General features: G+C 38.8%; 1 pseudogene across 1 annotated transcript in view; it reads left to right on the plus strand.

Annotated features, from left to right (window-relative positions):
* Positions 1-18,290, plus strand: part of LOC103792665 (calponin-2 pseudogene) — a 56,846-nt pseudogene extending 38,556 nt beyond the window's left edge. The window contains exon 3 of the transcript XR_008480901.2: positions 13,451-18,290. The product of XR_008480901.2 is annotated as a calponin-2 pseudogene (transcript). The remainder of the gene's footprint in view (positions 1-13,450) is intronic.
* The last annotated feature ends 5,062 nt before the right edge of the window (positions 18,291-23,352 follow it).

Below are 23,352 nucleotides of genomic sequence, written 5' to 3' on the forward strand. Positions count from 1 at the left end.
GTTGACAAATACAATACCATACTTTATTTTACCTTGATAGCATTAGGTTAGTTAGATTCAAGGGAGTACTATTAAGTCTCATCTAGTCCTGAATATTGTAAACGTTTCTGAAAAACAACATACCTGAAGGAACAGCTAAGTACATCCTAATTTCAACAAATGAAATGCAAAGATTTTGACCTGGGTGGAGCTAATAATAAACTGGCTCCTCCCTTTCTTCAAAACTTATTTTCTTTTTCAATCATGTGGTAGATTTTTTTTGGTGATTTTTTAAAAACCTTCTTGGTTTACCAGATACAACAGAAAAGTTTTCCCTAAAGAGAGCTTAAACTTAGCATCTACAAGAAATTAAATGTTTTTTGCTTTTTCATTATATCTTTTAGGTGGTTTGGAATTTTTTTTAATCCTCATATTCTTAGCATTTAACTGTAAGCTTTCTGTTTTGGGCCCCCAAATACTACAGTTAATGCAGAATGCATATACAAGCTCAGTTATACTATGGGCTCAATTACTCAGGTAGCTCTTGGGTGTTAAAGACAAGTCTTTCTCTTCCTTTTTTCTTTTCTCTCTCTCTCTCTCTCTCCCTCTCTCTCTCTCTCTCTCTCTGTGTGTGTGTGTGTGTGTGTGTGTGTGTGTGTGTGTGTACACAAAGATAAGGAGAACTTAAGTAAAAATTGGAGGATGCTGCAGCTGTTAAAAGCTCTCTGAAGCCCATTGAGCAAGAACGGAGCTGTTGAATAATGCAGACAAGATAATGAACAGCAGACAAATGATCCCAGGAGGCTCCCTGCTGAGTAAAGGGAGTATATACTTAGAGGCTAGATTTATTATTGTAACATCTTTTGTGATGACCTCCAATTTATTGGAAATACCTGAGACATTTATAAACTCTGAGTTCTTCTCCTTCACCCAAAGCCTAACTTGCTTATCATCTCTACCTCAGCTTCTTGAAGCCACATGGCAAAGTTGCAAAACCCAACATTTCCTCTTTGAAAGAAGATACTGAGAATTAACTAACCATGTAAAGAGAAAAGAACCAAGAAAGCAACCTTGTGGTCAATTTATTAGTTGAAGCACAAACGTTGTTCCCTAGGCTACAGGAAAGCATTCTAGATATAAAGCTTTCTTGTTTACTAGAAATAGCCAGTAGAATTTAAACCTTAAGTGACCAGCTTTAGAGGCACAATCTATACCCAGACAAAACTGGGCCATTTTGTAACAAATGCAAAATGGCAGGATACACAGCATTGTGGAATTATAAATTGCCATTGTTTTAAAATGAGCATTCTTATAAGACAGCTTTTGATGTAAGGCTTATTGTTTGATTGTAATTAATCAGACATTATCTTACACAACCTTGAAATTAAATTCAGTGAGAATCAATTTGGGATTGAAGAAATTACTCCATAAAGGAAGAGAAGCTTCCAAAGCCCTGAGTGAAAGAGTTTCAGAAATCTTTGCAATATCTCATGCACTTCTAAGATACCTGTTCCATTTTTTTTTAATTCCACATAGTTGGTTTCTCAACTGCTTAGGAAAAACAAAGCCAAGGAAACTCTACCTAATTGTATAGCTCAGTTGTTCTGACCTATCTGCCAGTTTACCTTACTGAGGTTTTATATATTAACAAATGCTAATTATGCCACTATGTTAAAATAAAATCCCGAAGACCTTTGTTGCTTGAAAGGTATTATTCTGTTTGTTAATCTTATATTCATCATTTCAGTCATATTAAGAAAAAAGAGTTAGAGAATATTTAACTTAGTTAAGTGACAATTATTAAATCATCAAAAATCTTTTCTGTGCTTGCATATGTAAATACATGAAATGGAAGGGCTTTAATTTACAAAAGGAATTAAACTGAATGAGATTGAATATAAACTTGGAATAATTGGAAGCATTTTTTTTCCATTCTCCTAAGAAAGTCTAAAAAGAAGAAAATCATAATAGAGCTTTGGAGAAGGCTAATGAAGAGAGTAGGATTCTTAACAATTGATGAATTAAACTTAGTATAGCTGACATATGATGTGCTCCATTATACTGTGGTAGGTGCTGAAATGTTAGTAGCACCTAAATGGCTCAGGTAAGTAAGCACATGAGTTTAAATGCTCAACAGTTCCACAAAGTAACTACATCTATATCTACACATGATGAGTATTTGTTCTTCTTTTTTCTTTTATTGATCCCTGTAATGATTGAATCCTGAGGTCTTGACCAGTAGCTGTCTAATAATTTGAATCGTGTGAACGATCTGGTTGCATTCACTACAGTCACTGAGGTTACCCCCAGTAATTTCTAAATAATCAGACTGACAATACACATAAATTGAATCATAAACACTGAGTAACAAATTTCATGAGTAAATGTAAGTCTCTAGAAGTATATTTTGTATCATGTGCATATTCTGCTAATTAAATAGTAAAATACAACAAAATTATGAAATATAGGCAGCCAAGCTTATAAACTTATACAAATTCATCTATTCATTTATTCTTCACCTTTTTTTAGCACCTAGTATGAGTAGCCTTCTAGGCAACAGGAATCTGTGGTCAACAATAACTGCAAGATCCTTGATCTCATGGAATTTATGATTTAGAAGGAGAGATCAATGTATATGTACATATTAAATGGACATTTATTCATTCAATCAACAAGCATTTATTATATAACTACTCTGTGCTGGGCACTGGAGACAGACGGGAGACTGAAATGAGATCACTGCTCTTGAGGAGCTCAAAATCTGTTGATACAGGTAGATAGACAATATTTTGTTAAGGCTAATCTAAGATGGGATTTCCAATTATACATGCTAAATTAAACCTGTGCATTAATCTCTATTCTCTCATAAAATCTCAATAAAATGATAGTAAAGGTGTAAAGAATGCATAAACTCATAAAAGCAAAGAGAAGAGGACACAAGAGATAAAACAAATTTTAAAATTGGAAAGTTGAGAGATAACTAGCATTAACTGTTGTACCATACCAAGGAGAGCTGACATATAAAAGCTAAATCGATAGAAATGGAAATCCTAAGAAAGGCAAACCAAGCTCAACAGAGAACTTTAAAATTGACATGCACTGCAGGTAATAGGAAACTGTAATTAGATAGTTTGCCTTCTTAATGAGTTGTAAGAGTTCTTTGTGCATTCTGTAAACAAGGCCCTTGTCAAATATATGTGCTGTGAATATTTTCTTCCAGTGGATAGCTGGTCTTTTCATTTTCTTAACTGTGTCTTTTGAAAAGAAGAGGTTTATATATTTTAATGAAGTCCAATTTACATACATTATTTTCTCTTTTTGGTTCCTGCTATGTGTTGCCTAAGAAATCTTTGTGTACTCCAAAGAGGAGCTGGTACCATTCCTTCTGAAACTATTCCAAATAATCCAAAAAGAGGGAATCCTTCCCAAATCATTTTATGAGACCAACATCATCCTGTTACCAAAACCCGGCAGAGACCCAACAAGAAAAGAAAACTTCAGGCCAATATCCATGATGAACATAGATGCAAAAATCTTCAATAAAATACTGGCAAGCCGATTGCAACAGCACATCAAAAAACTTATTCATCATGATCAAGTAGAATTCATCCCGGGGATACAAGGCTGGTTCAACATACGCAAGTCTATAAACGTAATTCACCACATAAACAGAACCAAAAACAAAAACCACATGATTATCTCAATTGACGCAGAGAAGGCATTTGACAAAATTCAACAGCCCTTTATGCTAAAAACCCTCAATAAACTCGGTATTGACGGAACATATCTCAAAGTAATAAAAGCTATTTACAACAAACCAACAGCCAATATCATACTGAATGGGCAAAAACTGGAAGCATTCCCTTTGAAATCCGGCACTAGACAAGGATGCCCTCTTTCACCACTCCTATTCAATATAGTACTGGAAGTTCTAGCCAGAGCAATCAGGCAAGAAAAACAAATAAAGGGTATTCAAATAGTAAAGGTGGAAGCCAAATTGCCTCTATTTGCAGATGACATGATAGTATACCTAGAAGATCCCATTGCCTCAGCCCAAAAACTCCTGAAACTGATAAGGAACTTCAGCAAAGTCTCAGGATATAAAAATCAATGTGCAAAAATCACAAGCATTCCTATACACCAATAACAGACTTAAAGAGAGCCAAATCAAGAACGAACTGCCATTCACAATTGATACAAAAAGAATAAAATACCTTGGAATACAACTCACAAGGAATGTAAGGGACCTCTTCAAGGAAAACTACAAACCACTGCTCAATGAAATAAAAGAGGGCACAAACAGATGGAGAAACATTCCATGTTCGTGGTTAGGAAGATATAATATCGTGAAAATGGCTATACTGCCCAAAGTAATTTACAGAATCAACACTATCCCCATCAAGTTACCATTGACTTTCTTCACAGAACTGGAAAAAAACCACCATTAACTTCATATGGAACCAAAAGAGAGCTCGTATAGCCAAGTCAATTCTAAGCAAAAAAAAAACACAGTGGGGGGCATCACACTACTGGATTTCAAACTATACTACAAGGCTACAGTAATCAAAACAGGATGGTACTGGTACCAAAACAGAGATGTAGACCAATGGAACAGAACAGAGGCATCGGAGGCAATACAACATATCTACAACCATACAATCTTTGAGAAACCTGACAAAAACAAGCAATGGGGAAAGGATTCCCTGTTTAATAAATGGTGTTGGGAAAACTGGCTAGCCATGTGCAGAAAGCAGAAACTGGACCCCTTCCTGACACCTTACACTAAAATTAACTCCAGATGGATTAAAGACTTAAACATAAGACCTGGCACCACAAAAACCCTAGAAGAAAATCTAGGCAAAACCATTCAGGACATAGGAGTAGGCAAGGACTTCATGACCAAAACACCAAAAGCATTGGCAACAAAAGCCAAAATAGAGAAATGGGACCTAATCAAACTCCACAGCTTCTGCACAGCAAAAGAAATAGTCACTAGAGTGAATCGGCAACCAACAGAATGGGAAAAACTTTTTGCAGTCTACCCAACTGACAAAGGGCTGATATCCAGAATTTACAAAGAATTCAAACAGATTTACAGGAAAAAAACAAACAAGCCCATTCAAAAATGGCCAAAGGATATGAACAGACACTTTACAAAAGAAGACATACATGAGGCCAACAAACATATGAAAAAATGCTCATCATCACTGGTCATTAGAGAGATGCAAATCAAAACCACATTGAGATACCATCTCACGCCAGTTAGAATGGCGATCATTAAAAAATCTGGAGACAACAGATGCTGGAGAGGATGTGGAGAAATAGGAACACTTTTACACTGTTGGTGGGAGTGTAAACTAGTTCAACCATTGTGGAATACAGTGTGGCGATTCCTCAAGGCCTTAGAAATAGAAATTCCATTTGACCCAGCAATCCCATTACTGGGTATATATCCAAAGGACTATAAATCGTTCTACTATAAGGACACATGGACACGAATGTTCATTGCAGCACTGTTTACATTAGCAAAGACCTGGAACCAACCCAAATGCCCATTGATGATAGACTGGATTGGGAAAATGTGGCACATATACACCATGGAATATTATGCAGCAATAAAAAATGATGAGTTCGTGTCATTTGTAGGGACATGGATGAATCTGGAGAACATCATTCTCAGCAAACTGACACAAGAACAGAAAATGAAATACCACATATTCTCACTCATAGGTGGGTGCTGAAAAATGAGAACACATGGACACAGGGAAGGGAGTACCAAACACTGGGGTCTACTGGGGGGAAGAGGGAAGGGATGAGGGGAGAGCTGGGGAGGGATAGCCTGGGGAGAAATGCCAAATGTGGGTGAAGGGGAGGAAGGCAGCAAAACACACTGCCATGTGTGTACCTATGCAAATGTCTTGCATGTTCTGCACATGTACCCCAAAACCTAAAATGCAATAAAAATAAATAAATAAAAATAAAAATAAAAGAAATATTTGTGTACTCCAAGATCACACAAATTTTATCCCATTTTCTGGTAAAAGATTTTTAGTTTTACCTCATATCCATTAGTATTGGCTGTCCATTATATTAACCACTAGGTGCCTGTGGTTCTTGAGCACTTGAAAAGTGGCTAGTCCAAAGGAGCCTTGTAAGCCTCAAGTTTTGGCCTTTACTCATGAGATGTAGTGTAAATACTGTAAGCATAAAATATATAAAAAAGAGAACATTTAGTATCTCATTAATATTTTTCTGTTGATTATTAAAATGATATTTTTGGTATATTTGGCTAAATGTAACATATTGATGAATTTGATTTTCTTTTGTACAGACTTTTAAAAAATGTGGATGCTGAAAATTGCATATGAGGCTCAGATTTGTCATCCACAGTCTTTTCTATTGGACAGGACTGATTTAGATTCCCTTTCCTTCACCTACCCCATCTTTTATCTTGTTCCACATAGCCGGATAATTATTCCTTCAACATACTGACAGAAAGCAGCATGTTTTTAAAAGAGCTTGGCCTGGCCACATGGTGAAACCCCATTTCTACTAAAAATACAAAGATCAGCTGGACGTGGGGGCAGGCACCTGTAATCCCAGCTACTTAGGAGTCTGAGACAGAAGAATTGCTTGAACCTGGGAGACGGAGATTGCAGTGAGCCAAGATCATGCCACTGCATTTCAGCCTAGGAGACAGAGTAAGACTCCATCTCAAAAAAAAAAAAGAGCTTGAAGGCTGGGCGTGATGGCCTGTAATCCCAGCCAAGAGGGGAGGATCACTTGAGGTCAGGAGTTTGAGACAAGCCTGGCCAACATGGTGAAACCCTATCGCTACTGAAAATACAAAAATTAGTGGCACACACCTGTAATCTCAGCCACTTAGGAGTCTGATGCAGAAGAATTGCTTGAACCCAGGAGATGTAGATTGCAGTAAGCTGAGATTGCACCACCACACTCCAGCCTGGGCCTCAGAGTAAGACTCCATCTCAAAAAACAAACAAACAATCCCTGCACATACACACACACACAGACACACACACACACACACACACACACACACAGAGGCTTATATGTAATTTGTTCGATAGAGGATAAAAGTAAATGCATGTGAATATGACAGTGGGATAAAAGACAGTCAAAATTTTATCTTTCGTTATAAGAGGTCAATGGATAATATCTAAAGCCTGAAATATTAGAAAGAAGAGCTAAAGAAATGTATAACTGGGTTATCACTGGGAAAGGCCACCCATTGCTGTGATCCATACAAGTCTATTGCTGGGACGCAAGTAGTAGAGCAGAGAAGGGCAGGGAGTGAGTCTGGAAGGGCAAAGAGAAGAGATTTAGTTTAGGAACTTCGAGAGAAAATGGGAAAGCTCATAAAGAAAAATATGTTAAAATAATTGTAATTCTTTTTTATTTTTTATAATCATAATTCTTAATCTTAAATGACAAAATGATTGCTATAGTTGAACAAAATGATTCCAGAACATGAAGTTTATAGACTAGAAAATAGCTATTTGATGTAGGTTTAAAAAATATCCTAGAAAATAATGAGATGGACTCTAACTGTAGATTAGATAGGATACAATACAGTCTGTATGTCAGCAGGACACATTAAACATTTGAATAATTTCTAGGGAAGGTTTTGGTCCTTTTCTCATGATATTGATAAATTTATCTGCATTATAGAAATCTTCCCTTTTTAAAGGCAGGAAGGTTGGACCAAATAACTCTTTTGCTGTTCTAAATTTTTTCACTATGCATCCAACCTAAGAACCACATTGTGTTTTGAGTCATTTGTAATATATTGGAAGTTGTATTAGTGTTCTATTGTTATGTAGTAAATAACTGCAAACTTAGTGGCTTCAGACAACATGTATTTATTAAGAGACAGTTTCCACTGGTCAGGAGTCTGGGCATAGCATAGTTCGGTTTTCTGTGAAGGGCCTCACGAGCCTGCAGTGAAGGGTGTCAGATGGGCTGTGTTCTCACCTAGGAGCTGAAATGGGAAAGAATGTGCTTCCAGGTTTATTCAGGTGTTGCCAGAATTTAGTTCCTTGTGGCTATATGGCTGAGGGCCCCAGCATTCTCAAAATGCCTGCTTAATTTCATCCAGGTAGCAAGGAAACTCACTCACTTTCATCTACTGGGACACAGTCCAGTATATAACACCAAATAACCACATGGGTGATAGTCCATTACCTTTGGCATAAACTACTTGTTAGAAACAAGTCAGAGATCCTGCCTGCCCTCAAGGGGAGGGGATTACACAAAGGCATGAACACAAAGGTGGAAAATCACTGGGGGCGAGGGGTCACCCCAGGTCTATCTGCCACATGAGTGCATGAAAAATATAGAAAAAGCTGCCAGGCATGGTGGCTCATGCCTGTAATCCCAGCACTTTGAAAGGCAGAGGCGGGTGGATCATTTGAGGTCAGGAGTTCAAGACCAGCCTTGCCAACATAGTGAAACCCATCTCTACTAAAAATACAAAAATATTAGTTGGGCATGATGGTGCATGCCTATAGTCCAAGCTACTCCAGAGGCTAAGGCAGGAGAATTGCTGAAACGCAGGAGGTAGAAGTTGCAATGAGCCAAGATCCTGCCACTGCACTCCAGCCTGGGTGAAAGAGAAAGACTCCATATCAAAAAAAAAAAAGAAAGAAAAATATAGAAAAAGCTAAGATTTGCTAAAGGTGGTGTGCGAACATGGTGGTTAACCTAATAGTTTCTCTACTCTTATACATATTTCAAATATTTTTATATTTTTTAAGTTTTAAAGCAGTTTTTTTGATAAAACAACTTACAATTCCACTTTGCTAATCTTCATCATCTATTTGGCTGACAGTGCAAAGGACCTCAATTCAGTGGTCGTGCATGGTATTCATCTTATTTCCCATGCCTAGCACAGTGCCTGACTCATAAAAGCTGATCAATGAATGATGGATGATCAAATGAATTTCCTAAAATGAGTCAAAAATTCAAAAATCGGTTATACGTCCAAAAATTGTACTTCAGCTTTACTGGACTCAGGACTTGTCAATCAGTTCATGTTTATTACTGTCACTCAGCTACAGAATCACAATGAAAACTAAAATTTACTGAGCTTACTCTGTTCCAGGCATTGGTCAAACTGCTGCATACATTTTAACTATTTAATTCTCCCAGAGCCCCTAAGAAGGTAATTCTATATTTTAAGAACAGTGAACTCTAAAAATCCTAGTGGTAGCTAGGTGTGGTGGCTCACACCTATAATCCCAGCACTTTGGGAGGCCGAGGCAGGTGGATCACAAGGTCGGGAGCTCGAGACCAGCCTGGCCAATATGGTGAAACCCCATCTCTACTAAAAATACAAAAATTAGCCAGGCGTGGTGGCACGTACCTGTAGTCCCAGCTACTTGGGGGCCTGAGGCAGGGGAATCGCTTGAACCCAGGAGGCGGAGGTTGCAGTGAGCTGAGGTCGGGCCACTGCACTCCAGCCTGGGCGACAGAGCGAGACTCTGTCTCAAAACACACACACACACACACACACACACACACACACACACACACACCAAAAAACAATCCTGGTGGGAAGGTTTTTTTGCTTTGTTTTTGTCTCACTCTGTCACCCATGCTGGAGTGCAGTGGCACGATCACTGCTCATTGCAGCAAACTCCTGGGCTAAAGCACAATCCTCCTGCCTCAGACTCTCAAGATACTGGGATTACAGATGTGAGCCACGGTGCCTGGCTGGTGATAAATTTCATAATCAATAGCACTGAGATTTAAACCTAACAGTTATCCTTTTACAACTTCATTATTGCAGACTACTTAATCACTTTTTTCCTTCATAAGACAATGGTCGTCTAATCAAACTCTAACATTAACATTAAAATGTCTTTTCTTTGACATCAAGGTTCAACAGGTCTTTGCTCTTTGCACAAAAGTAGCCTTTCATATTTAAACCAGAAATGATTCTTTATGCAGCTCTTAAAATATATTGATAAATAATCATGCATTCAAACATAATAAGTCATTTAGGACTGTAATTAGTCATTGTCAAGTCCTGGCAAACAGCAGGATTCTAATTGGAAAGCAGTGTTTGCCCTACTTGTGCCTCAATGAAACTTCCAGAGAAGGGCAGCACGTGCTTCTTAATCTGTTTTTATAACAGCTAGTAGCAAATCAATGAAGATGAGGCTGGTGGCTATGATAAATTAATATGCACACTGACAACTTATAACTGCGCAATTGCTTAGGGAATTACTATGTGACTATATCCAAGTAATTATATGTTTTAAATGATTTATCTCAATTTGTTAACAATACACCCCTAAAATGGAAATAAAAAGAGAGAAAATGCAAATAGCATGTTATATCAAGTTTATGTTGAACTTATTAAGAGGTTGCCCTTTTAATGAAGAACTTGATGAATTAGGAGGTTTGTTATGAATAAGCATTCTTACTACTTGTTAAGTATTTGTCACCACAGACCTGTCATAGTCATTCTAATTATGATTAATACCTTATCTTGAATTCCATCTTCATTCACATTTCAGTAACAAATGTAACTCCTATTATATGATCAAGGTTCGTGAAAACAGGATGATTTGCCTATGACCTTATATTTTATTCATTTTTACATTCATATTTAACAGATTTCTCTGAAATGAAAGTTGACCTTATGAATCTTTTAATTTTTAAAGTGCATTTTATCCTTGTCATGCCTTGCAACCCTTTAAACTGTTTCAAATATGGTTGTGTATTCAAGATAAATGAAAATCCTAACATTTTGTTTATCCTCATGTATAACTAGAAGCTGCTACTTTGAGACATTCTTTTAAAATATTTTTTGTGTACTATGGAAAGAACTAGTTTAATTCTCTCAAGCATTGCTAATACTCTCAATATGGAAGACACAGGTTTATGAAGTTCAAAAAATCATAGCAAGAGAGGAGGGTCAGATTTTCAAAGCAGTTCGTACATAAATTGTGGTAAATATGGAGGTTTTGGTTGTTTTTTTAAGTGGTATAACGCACGCTCCATATCACAGTATCTTATGTTATATACCCCTTCCTTCGTAGTTCTATCTTATCTAATGAAGAAATCATCTTTTGAGCTCTTCTACTTACTTTTTCTCTTTCCTTCTCCTTTATCTTTATTTCTGTTCCTCCTTTATTCCCCCCTCTGCTAATCTTTGCTCCGTCTTTATTTTATTGCCTTCTCCTCTGCAATTCTCCTTTGTCCCCATTCTCTTTGGATATACTTTATATTCTGACCATTTCATGCGCCTCTGTCCTGTTTCTCTCTCACACTTTCTTCTCTACCTCATTCATCTCCTCCAGGGGAATCAAAAGGAGGGCTGTAAGCATTTGATTTTGCGTTTTTAAGGGTCCTTGATTACTTATATTACCAAGTGTTAAAAGCTCTGAAAGGAAATAAAAACAAGATTACTTCTTTTTTCCTGCGCTTTTTATTAGACTGTCTAAGAGAGACTCTCTATGAGAGCTGAAAGTGCTGTATTAACTAATAAGCTCACTGACATCACCAAAAAAATTAAGCCAATTAATTTTAGGCAATAATAAGAATAATGATAGTAACAATGGATTACAAGAAAACCAGATCATTTATCAAACATGAAGTCTGCTCTCTGAAGGGCCGGATATCAATGAGGGGCAGCTTCTTTAAGGAAAGAAGCTCTCTGGTCCCCAGAGCCACTGGATCCTTCTCAATCTCTGGTGTTGATGAGGAACACTCCACACTCAACATCATCTAGGCATTTCTGGTAAGCCAGGTAGCAGGAGCAAAGTGTATGCAAATCAGAGAAATGAACCCTCTCCTGAGGTCTTCCAAATCACTCAATTCTTGAAGCAATTAGCAGGTAGTCTATTTCCCCTTAAACTAGATGCATTTACATTTTCTTCATCATTTGAAGCATGTCTTCACACATTTCACGTTCTCCATTATACGCAGAGGTAAGTACTATGCACTTATTGTCAAATCCAGTGGAATAAAGTCAAACACTTGTGGTATGCAATATTCTAATGTTGTAAAGATTTAATGAGTTTTTCCTTAAAATAACACCACAAAACAGACTACATTTTAATTACATTTTCTCAGAGGTATCTGGGGGAAGACGTGTCATGTGTTTAAGAGTGTCTAATGTACTTAAAAATTATATCTTCTAGCAGTCTCCAGTACTGATTTAATAGGTCTGGTCTTTTGAAATGAATCCTATATCATATTTATGATGATGTCTTATTCGAGAATGAAACTAAATCTAATGAGAGGCAATTCCTTTGATGAGAGTGACAGTTACATCACTTGAACTAACACATGCACAAATATCTCTCCTATTGACAATAAACTAGTCGCTTTGGAAATAAATTTAATGTTTTAATCTCAAGTTTTCAGTTGTCATTTATGAAGAGGCCAGGACTAACTTAGGTGTACCCCAAATCATGTAAAACCAAGAGGAAACAGAATATCAAAAGCCAGAGATAAACTCGAATTTTTCACTAACCATCATTTCAATTTCTCTAAACACCAAATCTTTTCTCTAAATTCAAGTAAGTGAAGAGAAGTAGTAAATATGGAGCCTGTAGTACAAGGCAGACTATCTTACAACTTAACTCCTTTTTTCCACCTGCAGTTCCATGCATGATCTCCGTTTTTAAAATCTTTTTGATACTTCTATAAATCCTCTGTAGTAAAAGCTAATAAGTATTGAAATGGCTAATGTTCCAAAGGCAAGAAGACATGGCAAAGTCCTAAATAAATTAACATGCATAACTGGGAATAGATTATGTAAAATGTTAATAAATGTGAATATATAACAACTAAAAAGCCTACATTGGAATAAATCAGTTCTAACTTGAGTTACAAGAATGACTCAGGTACATACAAGCATTAATTTTTGTAAAAAAAATTGCTCATTATATGGCAAAACTTTATTTCTTAGTTGATCTTTTCCTTTTAGAATAAAAAGAAATTTTATTAGAATTAAATTAGAACTTTATTAATTTTCCTATTAGAATAAAAATTAGAACTTTATTAATTTTCATTCTTCTTTCAGAATAAAACAGGATTTAATGCTGTGTAGTCTAGATCTTTGAATGCTTAATAATTTAAAAACTTAAAAGAGACACTTTTTTTGAGGAAAAGGTAATGGGAAACACGACTCACAGCTCCAGCTTTGCTAAACTGACACAGTACAACACCATCGGAGTTGGTAAAATATGTATTGGTCAATAAATAATGTTAAGACTACTGGCCTAGCAGATTAAAAAAAAATCTAAATCCTTACTTAATTTCTAATATTACTATAAATTCTAGATGAATATGTTGAATCACGACAAAAAAATATGTTCCCCCTAGCTCTTAGGTTCTTTTGTTTGGAAGTGGAGTTTCAAATCGTCTTTAAAAAAAAAATTTTTTTTTGCCCGTCCCATCCCGTCCGGCCCCGTCCTGCCTCCGCGCCCGCCAGCCGCGAGCTCCACGCAGTTCAACAAGGGCCCCTTGTACAGGCTGTCGGCGGAGGTCAAGAACCCGCTCCTGTCCAAGTATGACCCTCAGAAGAAGGCAGAACTCCGAAGCTGGATCGAGGGACTCACCCGTCTCTCCATCGGCCCCAACTTCCAGAAGGGCCTGAAGGACGGGATTATCTTATGCACATTCATGAACAAGCTACTGCCAGGCTCAGTCCCCAAGATCAACCGCTCCATGCAGAACTGGCACCAGCTAGAAAACCTTTCCAACTTCATCAAGGCCATAGTCAGCTACGGCATGAACCCCATGGACCTGTTCGAGGCCAACGGCCTGTTTGAGAGCGGGAACATGACGCAGGCCAAGACTAAGGGGCTGCAGAGTGGGGTGGGCATCGGCGTCAAGTACTGGGAGAAGCAGGAGCGGAACTTCGACGACGCCACCATGAAGACCGGCCAGTGCGTCATCGGGCTGCAGATGGGCACCAACAAATGCGCCAGCCAGTCAGGCATGACCGCGTATGGCACGAGGAGGCATCTCTACGACCCCAAGAACCACATCCTGACCCCCATGGACCACTCGACCATCAGCCTCCAGATGGGCACCAACAAGTGTGCCAGCCATGTGGGCATGACGGCTCCAGGGATGCGGCGGCACATCTATGACACCAAACTGGGAACCGACAAGTGTGATAACTGCTCCATGTCCCTGCAGATGGGCTACATGCAGGGCGCCAACCAGAGCGGCCAGGTCTTGGCCTGGGCCGGCAGATATACGACCCCAAGTACTGCCCGCAAGGCACAGTGGCTGACGGGGCTCCCTCCGATGCTGGCGACTGCCCGGGCCCCGGGGAGGTCCCTGAATATCCCCCTTACCACCAGGAGGAGGCGGACTACTAAGGCTCTCAGCGCGCTCGCTCCCCACGTGGTCTCCCTGTCTGGCTTTCTGGGGTTTTCTGGGTTTTCATCTTTATTTTTTTGAGACAGAGTTTCGCTGTTGTTTCCCAGGCTGGAGTGCAATGTCGCGATCTCGGCTCACCGCAACCTCCGCCTCCTGGGTTTAGGCAATTCTCCTGCCTCAGCCTCCCAAGTAGCTGGGACTATAGGCGTGCACCATCACCCCAGCTAATTTTGTATTTTTAGTAGAGACGGGGTTTCACCATGTTGACCAGGATGGTCTTGATCTCTTGACCTGGTGATCCGCCTGCTTCGGCCTCCCAGAGTGCTGGGATTACAGGTTTGAGCCACCGCGCCCGGCCCTGTGTTTTCATCTTTTTAAAATTAACCTGTTCAGTGCTGCCCATCAGCCGAGGGTCTCTGTGAAAGCCAGGGCTTTCTCCTCCTTGCCTTGGTCCTTCATAGGACTGAGGTACCGGGCTGGGCGGGGGGAAGGGATCAAGGCCGTATCCTGATATTTGTAGGGTTAGGGTCCCTGCTGGCACGTCCAGGCTGTGGGCCGAGCTGTGCTGGGGAGAAGAGGCCTGGGCTTGGAGGGAACCGGTCCCCGAAGTTTTCCAGTTGCCTCGTCTCTTCTCACTTTTGTCATCCGATCAGTTTGTGGTTTCTGTACCCGCAAAAGTTTCAGGAAGTAGTAACAACAACAACAAAAATACTTTTTGTTTCCCCACCCAAGAAATGGGGCGGGGACAGTGGGAAGGGTGCTGGGCAATGAGTCCCCCGGAAAGGGGTCCAGGCCACTATGCTGAATGTCTCAGGCGCCCAAGTGGCTGGATTTCCCTCAGACCCTCAGACCTGCCCTGGGGCCGGGTGGGGAAAGTGAGGCCCGTACAAGGACGCAGAATTCTGAGTTGTTGGGGCCAAGCCTGACCCCGTCTCCATGCTACCCCGCCCTCCCGGAAGCCTCAGTGGGTTTTCTTCAGTTGTTGTTATTGCACAGGCTGGAGTGCCATCCGGCAATCTTCACTCACAGCACCTCCACCTCCTGAGCTCAACGGATTCCCCTGCCTCCGCCTCCCAAGTAGCTGGGACTGCAGGTGCTCCACCACGCTACTTTTTGTGTTTTTGGTAGAGACAGGGTTTCACCATGGTGGCCAGGCTGGTCTTGAACTCCTGGCCTCAGGTGATCCCCCTGCCTCGGCCTCCCCACATGCTAGGATTACAGGTATGAGCCACTGTGCCTGGCCCCTCAGTAGGTTTACAGAAGCCCCAGCCCTCCTCCTCCCCTTCTGAGACTGACCAGCTCTGCTGCTCCATCTCCTCAGGCAACACACCCCGCCAAGTACTGCACAGGAACCGTCACCCAGGGGCCCTGCTCCATGAGATCATGTGAAACCCAACTGTGGACCAAATGCAATAAAACCTGTTTGTAAAAAGAAGAAAAAAAATTCTATAAAGATTTTAATAAAAATGCAGAAAACATTAAATAAAAGATGGCTTTTATCTTATCCAAATACAAGCCGGACTTTTCTCATTCATCTATGTATACTATAGACATGTATATTTTGGCAAGTTTTATTCAGCCTACAAACTTCTTACCAGAGGAAACAAAAAAAACTCTTACCTACTAAATAACCCGCATACCTTGATGCAACTCTGCTAAGAGGAAGTGTGATTTGCTTACTTCTGATATTGAGGCTGTCATGGTGAAAACTTTTGGTTCTTTGCCATTTTTCTCAAAACCCACAGAACCCCTTAATAAGATTTTGACTTTATAGAATGGGAGGGGCCAGCCTCCTGAGACTAGAACCTACAAGATGGTTACCATTGTGCTGTCTTTTTAAAAGATGCGAAAATGTTGACCTGCCAAAAAATCAGATTTTTAAAATATGAGATGAAAAGAATGTACTTCTCTAGTTTGAAAATATGTTGAAGATGACCACTGAGTATAGGATTACAGTATAACAAAAATTTATTTGCTGTTTCTCCAAAACTGGTTGAATTCTCTTTGGAGAGGTCGTAAGAAACCTGGAAAAGAATGAACTGATTATTTCATCGCCTGATTGTTTGATATTATGTGTAGGTTGTGACAAAAACTCATACAGTAAGAAAAAAACAAGTAACGTATCTTGGCTACTATGAGTAATGTTGCAATGAACATGGGGATGCGGATGTTTCCTCGAGGTAGTGACTTCCTTTCCTTTGGATATATACCCAGAAGTGGGGTTACTGGATTATAAATAAGGTAATTCTATTTCTAGTTTTTTGAGAAACTGCTGAACCAGTTTACATTCCTGCCAACAGTGTACAAGGGTTCTTTGTTCCTCCACACCCTCACCGACACTTACCTCTTGACTTTTTGATAATAGACATTCTAACAGATGTGAGGTGACATCTTGCTGTGGTTTTTGATTTGCATTTCCCTGATAATTAGTGATGTCAAGTACCTTCTCACATACCTGTTGGCCATTTGTATCTTCTTTGGAAAAATGTCTATTCAAGTCGGTTGACCATTTTTTAATTGGGTTATTTGGCTTTTTTTGCTATTGAATTGTGTGCAATCCCGATATATTTATTTTATTTTATTGAAACAGAATTTTGCTCATTGCCTAGGCTGGAGTACAATGGCATGATTTTGGCTCACTGCAACCTCCGCCTCCTGGATTCAAGTGATTCAGCTGCCTCAGCCTCCCAAGTAGCTGGGATTATGGGTGCCCACCACCACGTCCAGCATCCAGCTAATTTTTGCATTTTTAATAGAGACAGGGTTTCACCATGTTGGTTAGGCTGGTCTCGAAGTCCTGACCTGAAGTGATCTGCCTGCCTCGTCATCCCAAAGTGCTGAGATTACAGGCATGAGCCACCACGCCTGGCTTCCTGATATATTTTGGACATTAACCCCTTGTCAGATATATGGTTTTCAAATATTTTTCTCCCATTTGGCAGGTTGCCTTTTCATTTTGTTGATTGTTACCTTTGCTGTGTAAAAGCTTTTTAGGTTGATGTCAAATCTACTTCCAATTTTACAAGTTCAAAAATTTTCCCTTAACTAATCATGACATTTAATGTGAGTTTGAAAATCATGGTATTTTAGACATGGGTAGTCTATAATGAAGTTATAGCTGCAATGCAGCTGCTTGACAATGCGCTGGTGCATCAGAACAAGCCTGTGGATGCAGAACAGATGGGCATTTTTAGAGCACCACAGGTCCAAATTCTGCTGTTGCTAGTAAGTAAAATCCTAAGTGTTTCGTGTGCAAATGAACACAGGCATTTTTGTTGAGAGGATAGTTAGCTTAATTGACATCACATTGGACTGACACCAGGAATCAGTGTAATATGGGTTTGATAAAAGCAGAACTGCAAGTCAAACTGAATCATACTTTTGCCTGTATCCAGTTTTACTACTACATAAAAGAACAAAAAGTCCAGGTACAGTGGCTCACTCCTGTAATTCCAGCACTGTGAGAGGTGGAGGCAGGCAGATTGCTTGAGGTCAGGAGTTTGAGACCAGCCTGGCCAACATGGTGAACCCCATCTCTACTAAAAATACAAAAATTAGCCAGGCATAGTGGTGCAAGCCTGTAATCCCAACCACTCAGGAGGCTGAGGCAGGAGAATCACTTGAACCCAGGAGGTAGAGGTTGCCGTGAGCCGAGACCATGCCACTGCACTGCAACCTGGGCAACAGAGCAAGACTCCATCTCAAAAAAAAAAATGCATACAAATATAACCTGAAATATTGAACAGTCCAATAAAACATTTAAAAAGAGTTCAAATAAATCGCTGTATCAGAGGACAGAAACATTATGAAATATTGCTATGTTTTCTCATACATATTGCTAATTTTATTAATCCTACTATTAATCACTTCTAACTGCCACTGCTATCTAGGCTTATTGGTGTTTTGTTTAAATAATAGCATTTATTTAACATAAAAGTAAATAGTCCAGAACATATAATTTCAAATAAATACCATTTTTCATATTTTATGTTAAAGTAATAACACACTTGAGTATACTTATTCATTATATATTAGATTATTATATTTTGGGTTTCTTTTTTCCAATTCAGTATAGTTGTGTTGCAGGTTGACCCCTAAAAAGTTGGCCCCTCTGGTAGTCAGGGTTCTTACCTGCCAGTTCAGTCTCCCAAAGTGCATGGACCAACACAGAAGGATTCAGGGGAAGCTGGGTCTCCTTTTAGGACCTCACCTTGGAAATCACACATCATTGCTTCCATCATATCCTATTCATTAGAAGCTGCTCACTAAGTCTGGCCCACACTAGGAATGAGAGAACAATTAGACTCTACTTTTTGATGAGGGAAATGTCACAGTATAGGTATACTTTAAAACTACTTCAAATTAATGAAGAACATAGTCATTCTCATGCACTTTTGCTAGGCAAACTGGTATATACTTTTTAGAGAGCAACTTGGAACTATCAAAATAAAAAGCTATTCTAATTTTAGGAGTTTAGAGTATGGACATACTTGCAAAAATATGCCAAACACGTTAACTAAAGCTTTTTCCACACTTCATTCTGAAAATTTTCGAAACTACAGAAACCTATTGTGGTGGAGGAGAGATGGTCATAAGTTATTCTGCACTCTTCTCGTTGAGATGTGGGCTCCCTTTTTTTCTTGCATCTGAGTTACTGTGACTTCTTGAGCAATCTAAAATGGCAGAAGACTTTAGATTGCTCTAAAATCTAACTAGGAACTCTTTCACGGTTCTGGACTTAGCTTTCAAGAAGATTGGCTTTTTGGGGGATTTCTTGAAGCCCTAAGCTGCCACGTAAGCTCCACTACCCTGGTGAAGAGACTCATGAGAGGCCCTAAGACTACACCAAAGTACCAGGCATGTTTTGGGTTTTCTGAACCAGTTGTCCATCAGCTGTGTGAATATTCAGTCACCAAGTGACTCTAGGTAACGCCACCTAGAGCAGAACCATCATTTAGTGAAAGTCCTCCCAAATTCTTGATCCATAAAATGGTAAAATACAATGAAAGGTGTTTTTTTTTTTTAAGCCACTAAGCTTCGGGGTAGTTTGGTATGAAGCAATATACAACCATCATTTGGATTTGTTAAATTATATCCTCACAATTACATTAGGGTTAAACATTTGTAATGTACTTTTAATTTTTATGGACACATAATAGTTGTATCTATTTATGGGGTACATGTGATATTTTGATACAAGCATACAATGTGTAATGATAAAATACAGGTAATTGAGATATCCATCACCTCAAACATTTATCATTTCTTTGGGTTGGGAACATTCCAAATCTTCTCTTCTAGTTATTTTGAAATACACAATAAATTATTGTAACTATAGTCACCCTATTGTGTTATTGAACACTAGATCTTATACCTTCTGCCTATTTTTGTGCAGGGTTAAGCATTTTTGATAAGCAAGTACTACATGGCTGACAAAATAGGTACTTTCCATTGCTTCATATGAGAGGCACATAATGTCAGGTTGTCTCATTATTGATAATGTCAAGTTTGATCATTTGATTAAGGTAGTGTGCACATTTCTCTGTTGTGAAGACATACCTTTTTCTTTAAAATCAGTGAGGACTCTGTAGTCTTTCAGATTATGTGGATATGTTGTTTCAAGATTACCTTTCACCACATTGTTTTTAGAATTCATAGATGATCCTTGTCTGACTCAGTTATTATGTAGTGGTGGTACGGTGGTGGTTTGCTAATTCTGTATTTCTTTCTACATTTGTTAGTTGGCATTTTCTCTAAAGAATTTCTTCATTGCCTATCTCTTATTTTTGCTTATTATAATAAACTAAAAGATTGATTTTTAAATGATTGGCTTTGATGCTCAAAATTTTCCATATTTGGCCAACTGGTTCCTGTGTTCCCTTGAGGTTTGGTGCACTTCCTTCCTCTCAGACTTAAGATATTCCTCTGTAATTTTCCCATCTCACACCTGGAACTAGCCATTTTGACAAAGAATTTTGGTTCCTTTATGTGAGGGAGGTGTGTAGAAGCCACATTCTGGGTTCTAGTACTGATACTGCAATTCAAATCCAGCTTCACAGAGTCCCTCATATTCCTCTATTCCATAAGTGTATCCCTATAGCAAGAGACTTGGTTCACAAAATTATCAATTCATTTACTTATTTTCTCTAGCTTGTAAGTAATAATGCTGGAACTTTCTATACACAGAAAGTGTATAGAAACTTTATAGAACTTTCTATACACAGAAAGTTCCAGAATTATTCCACTAAAACAACTAACAACCGAGTCAGGTTTGTTTTTCCTTTGTCCTTAAAATATTCTGAGGATTTTCAACCAAGTTCCATGCATAAAAGTTACTTAAATTAATTCTTTCTTCTGTTTGGCTATGTTATCAACTTTATGTACAATCTAGTTATATTTGTTTTCAATGTTAGTGATTTTTTCCCCATTTTTAAAATTTGATTTGATTTTAAAATAAGTAAACCACTTACATGGACCAGATATCAAAATTGTATAAAAAGGTAATACTCAAAAACTCTCTCCTTCACTATTCATTCCATTTATTCCCAATTGACCCCTGTAGATAAACATTTTCATTAGTTTCTGTTTTATCTTTTCTTTATTTCTTTTTTAAAACTGAGAAAATATATTGCCCTTTATTTTTACACAAAATGTAGTAAAATTTTTTTTACTTTTTTTTTTTTTTACTGACTATATCTGGGAAATCATTCCACCTTAATTCACAAATATCTTGTTCATTTTTTATGGCTAGTTGCTAAATATAGTAACTAAAACCAAAATCAGTGCAAACGAAACTGATTAAAACTTACTTTATGGGGTCAACACTGCCTGAATCCAAAATCCGACTCCACTTCTCACAAATTACTCTTTTTAAGGCTTTGTTTCTTCATCTGTAAAATGAAGATGGTACTATTACTTTCCTAAAGGGATAATTATGAAGACTAAATGAGATGGCCCGGTACAGTGCTCACGCCTGTAATCCCAGAACTTTGGAAGGCCAAGGCAGGTGGATCACCTGAGGTCAGGAGTTCGAGACTAGCCTGACCAACATGATGAAACCCCATCTCTACTAAATTAAAAAAAAAATTAGCTGGGTGTGGGGTGTAGTGGCGCATGTCTGTAATCCCAGCTACTTGGGAGGCTGAGGCAGGAGAACTGCTTGAACCCAGGAGGCAGAGGTTACAGTGAGCTGAGATTGCACCATTGCCCTCCAGGCTGAGCAATGAGAAAAACTGTCTCCAAAAAAAAAAGTTAAATGAGATATGTGTACAGTTTCTAAAAGAGAACCTGGCACAGCTTGGTAGATTCAGCAAATAAAAATACAGGGCACCCAGCCAAATTTGAATTTTGGATAAATAACAGGACATGCATATAATAAAAATATTTGATGCTTATGTGAAATTCACATTTAACTGGCATCTTGCATTTTATCTGGCAACCCTGACTTGGAATGTAGTAAGCACTAAAATGTTATGGGTATTATTATTGTTATTATTTTGATCATGACTCCACATCTCACAAATTACACAATGATATAATTTCTCACAAATTACACAACTGATGTCCATCAGTTGGGGTTTGGTTAACTATGTGATGGAATAAGCAAACCATGTAGCCTTAGGAAGAATGAGATAGATTTATGTGTGCTTTGGGAAGATCCTCAAGGAATATTGAGTGAAAAAGTGAGGCCAGACATAGTGGCTCATGGGCTGGGGACAGTGGTTCACACATATAATCCCAGCACTTTGGTAGGCCGAGGCAGACAGATCATGAGGTCAGGATATTGAGACCATCCTGGCTAATATGGTGAAACCCCCACTCTACTAAAAATTCAAAAATTAGCTGGTGTGGTAGCACACACCTGTAGTCCCAGCTACCTGGGAGGCTGAGGCAGGAGAATCGCTGGAACCAGGGAGACAGAGGTGGCAGTGAGCTGAGATTGCATCACTGCACTCCAGACTGGGAAACAGAAGGAGACTCTGTCTCAAAAAAAAAGAAAGGATTGTTAATGATTTTTGCACATTGATTTTGTATCTTGAGACTCTGCTGAAGTTACTTATCAGCTTAAGAAGCTTGTGGGCTGAGACTAAGGGATTTTCTAGATGTAGGATTATATCATCTGCAAAAAGGGATAGAAATTCCTCAATTGCATAGGAAATAAAAAATTCTTTATTGCTTTGTCTTGCCTGATTGCCTAACCAGGACTTCCAATACTATGTTGAATAGGAGTGGTGAGAGAGGGCATCCTTGTGCCAGTTTCCAAGGGGAATGCTTCCAGCTTTTTCCCTTTCAGTATGATGTTGGCTGTGGGTTTCTCATATGCAGTTTTTATTACTTTGAGGTATTTTCCTTCAATACCTAGTTTGTGGAGAGTTTTTAACATGAACGGATGTTAAATTTTATTGAAAGCATTTTCTGCATCTATTGACACCATCGTGTGGGTTTTGTTTTTAGTTCTGTTTATGTGAGAAATCACATTTATTGATTTGCATATGTTGAAGCAACCTTGCATCCTAGGGATAAAGCCTATTTGATCGTAGAGGATAAGCTTTTTGATGTGCTGCTGGATTCAGTTTGCCTGTATTCGTTGAGGATTTTTGCACTAATGTTCACCAAAGATATTGGTGTAGAGTTTTCTTTTTTTGTTGTATTTCTGCCAGGTTTTGGTATCAGGATGATGCTGGCCTTATAGAATGAGTTAAGGAGAACTCTCTCCCCTTAATTTTTTGGAATAGTTTCAGTAGAAATGGTACCAAACTCTTCATATATCTGGTAGAATTCACCTGTAAATCCATCTTGTCCTAGCCTTTTTTTGGTTGGTAGGTTATTTACTACTGCCTCAATTTCAGAGCACATTATTGTTTTGTTCAGGGATTCAATTCCCTCCTGGTTCACTCTAGGGAGGGTGTATATGTCCAGGAATTTATCTATTTCTTCTAGATAATCTAGTTTATGTGAATAGAGTTGTTCATAGTATTATCTGATGGTTGTTTGTATTTCTGT

Source organism: Callithrix jacchus, chromosome 1 (assembly GCF_049354715.1).
Source record: "Callithrix jacchus isolate 240 chromosome 1, calJac240_pri, whole genome shotgun sequence".
Classification (NCBI taxonomy): Eukaryota; Metazoa; Chordata; class Mammalia; order Primates; family Cebidae; genus Callithrix; species Callithrix jacchus.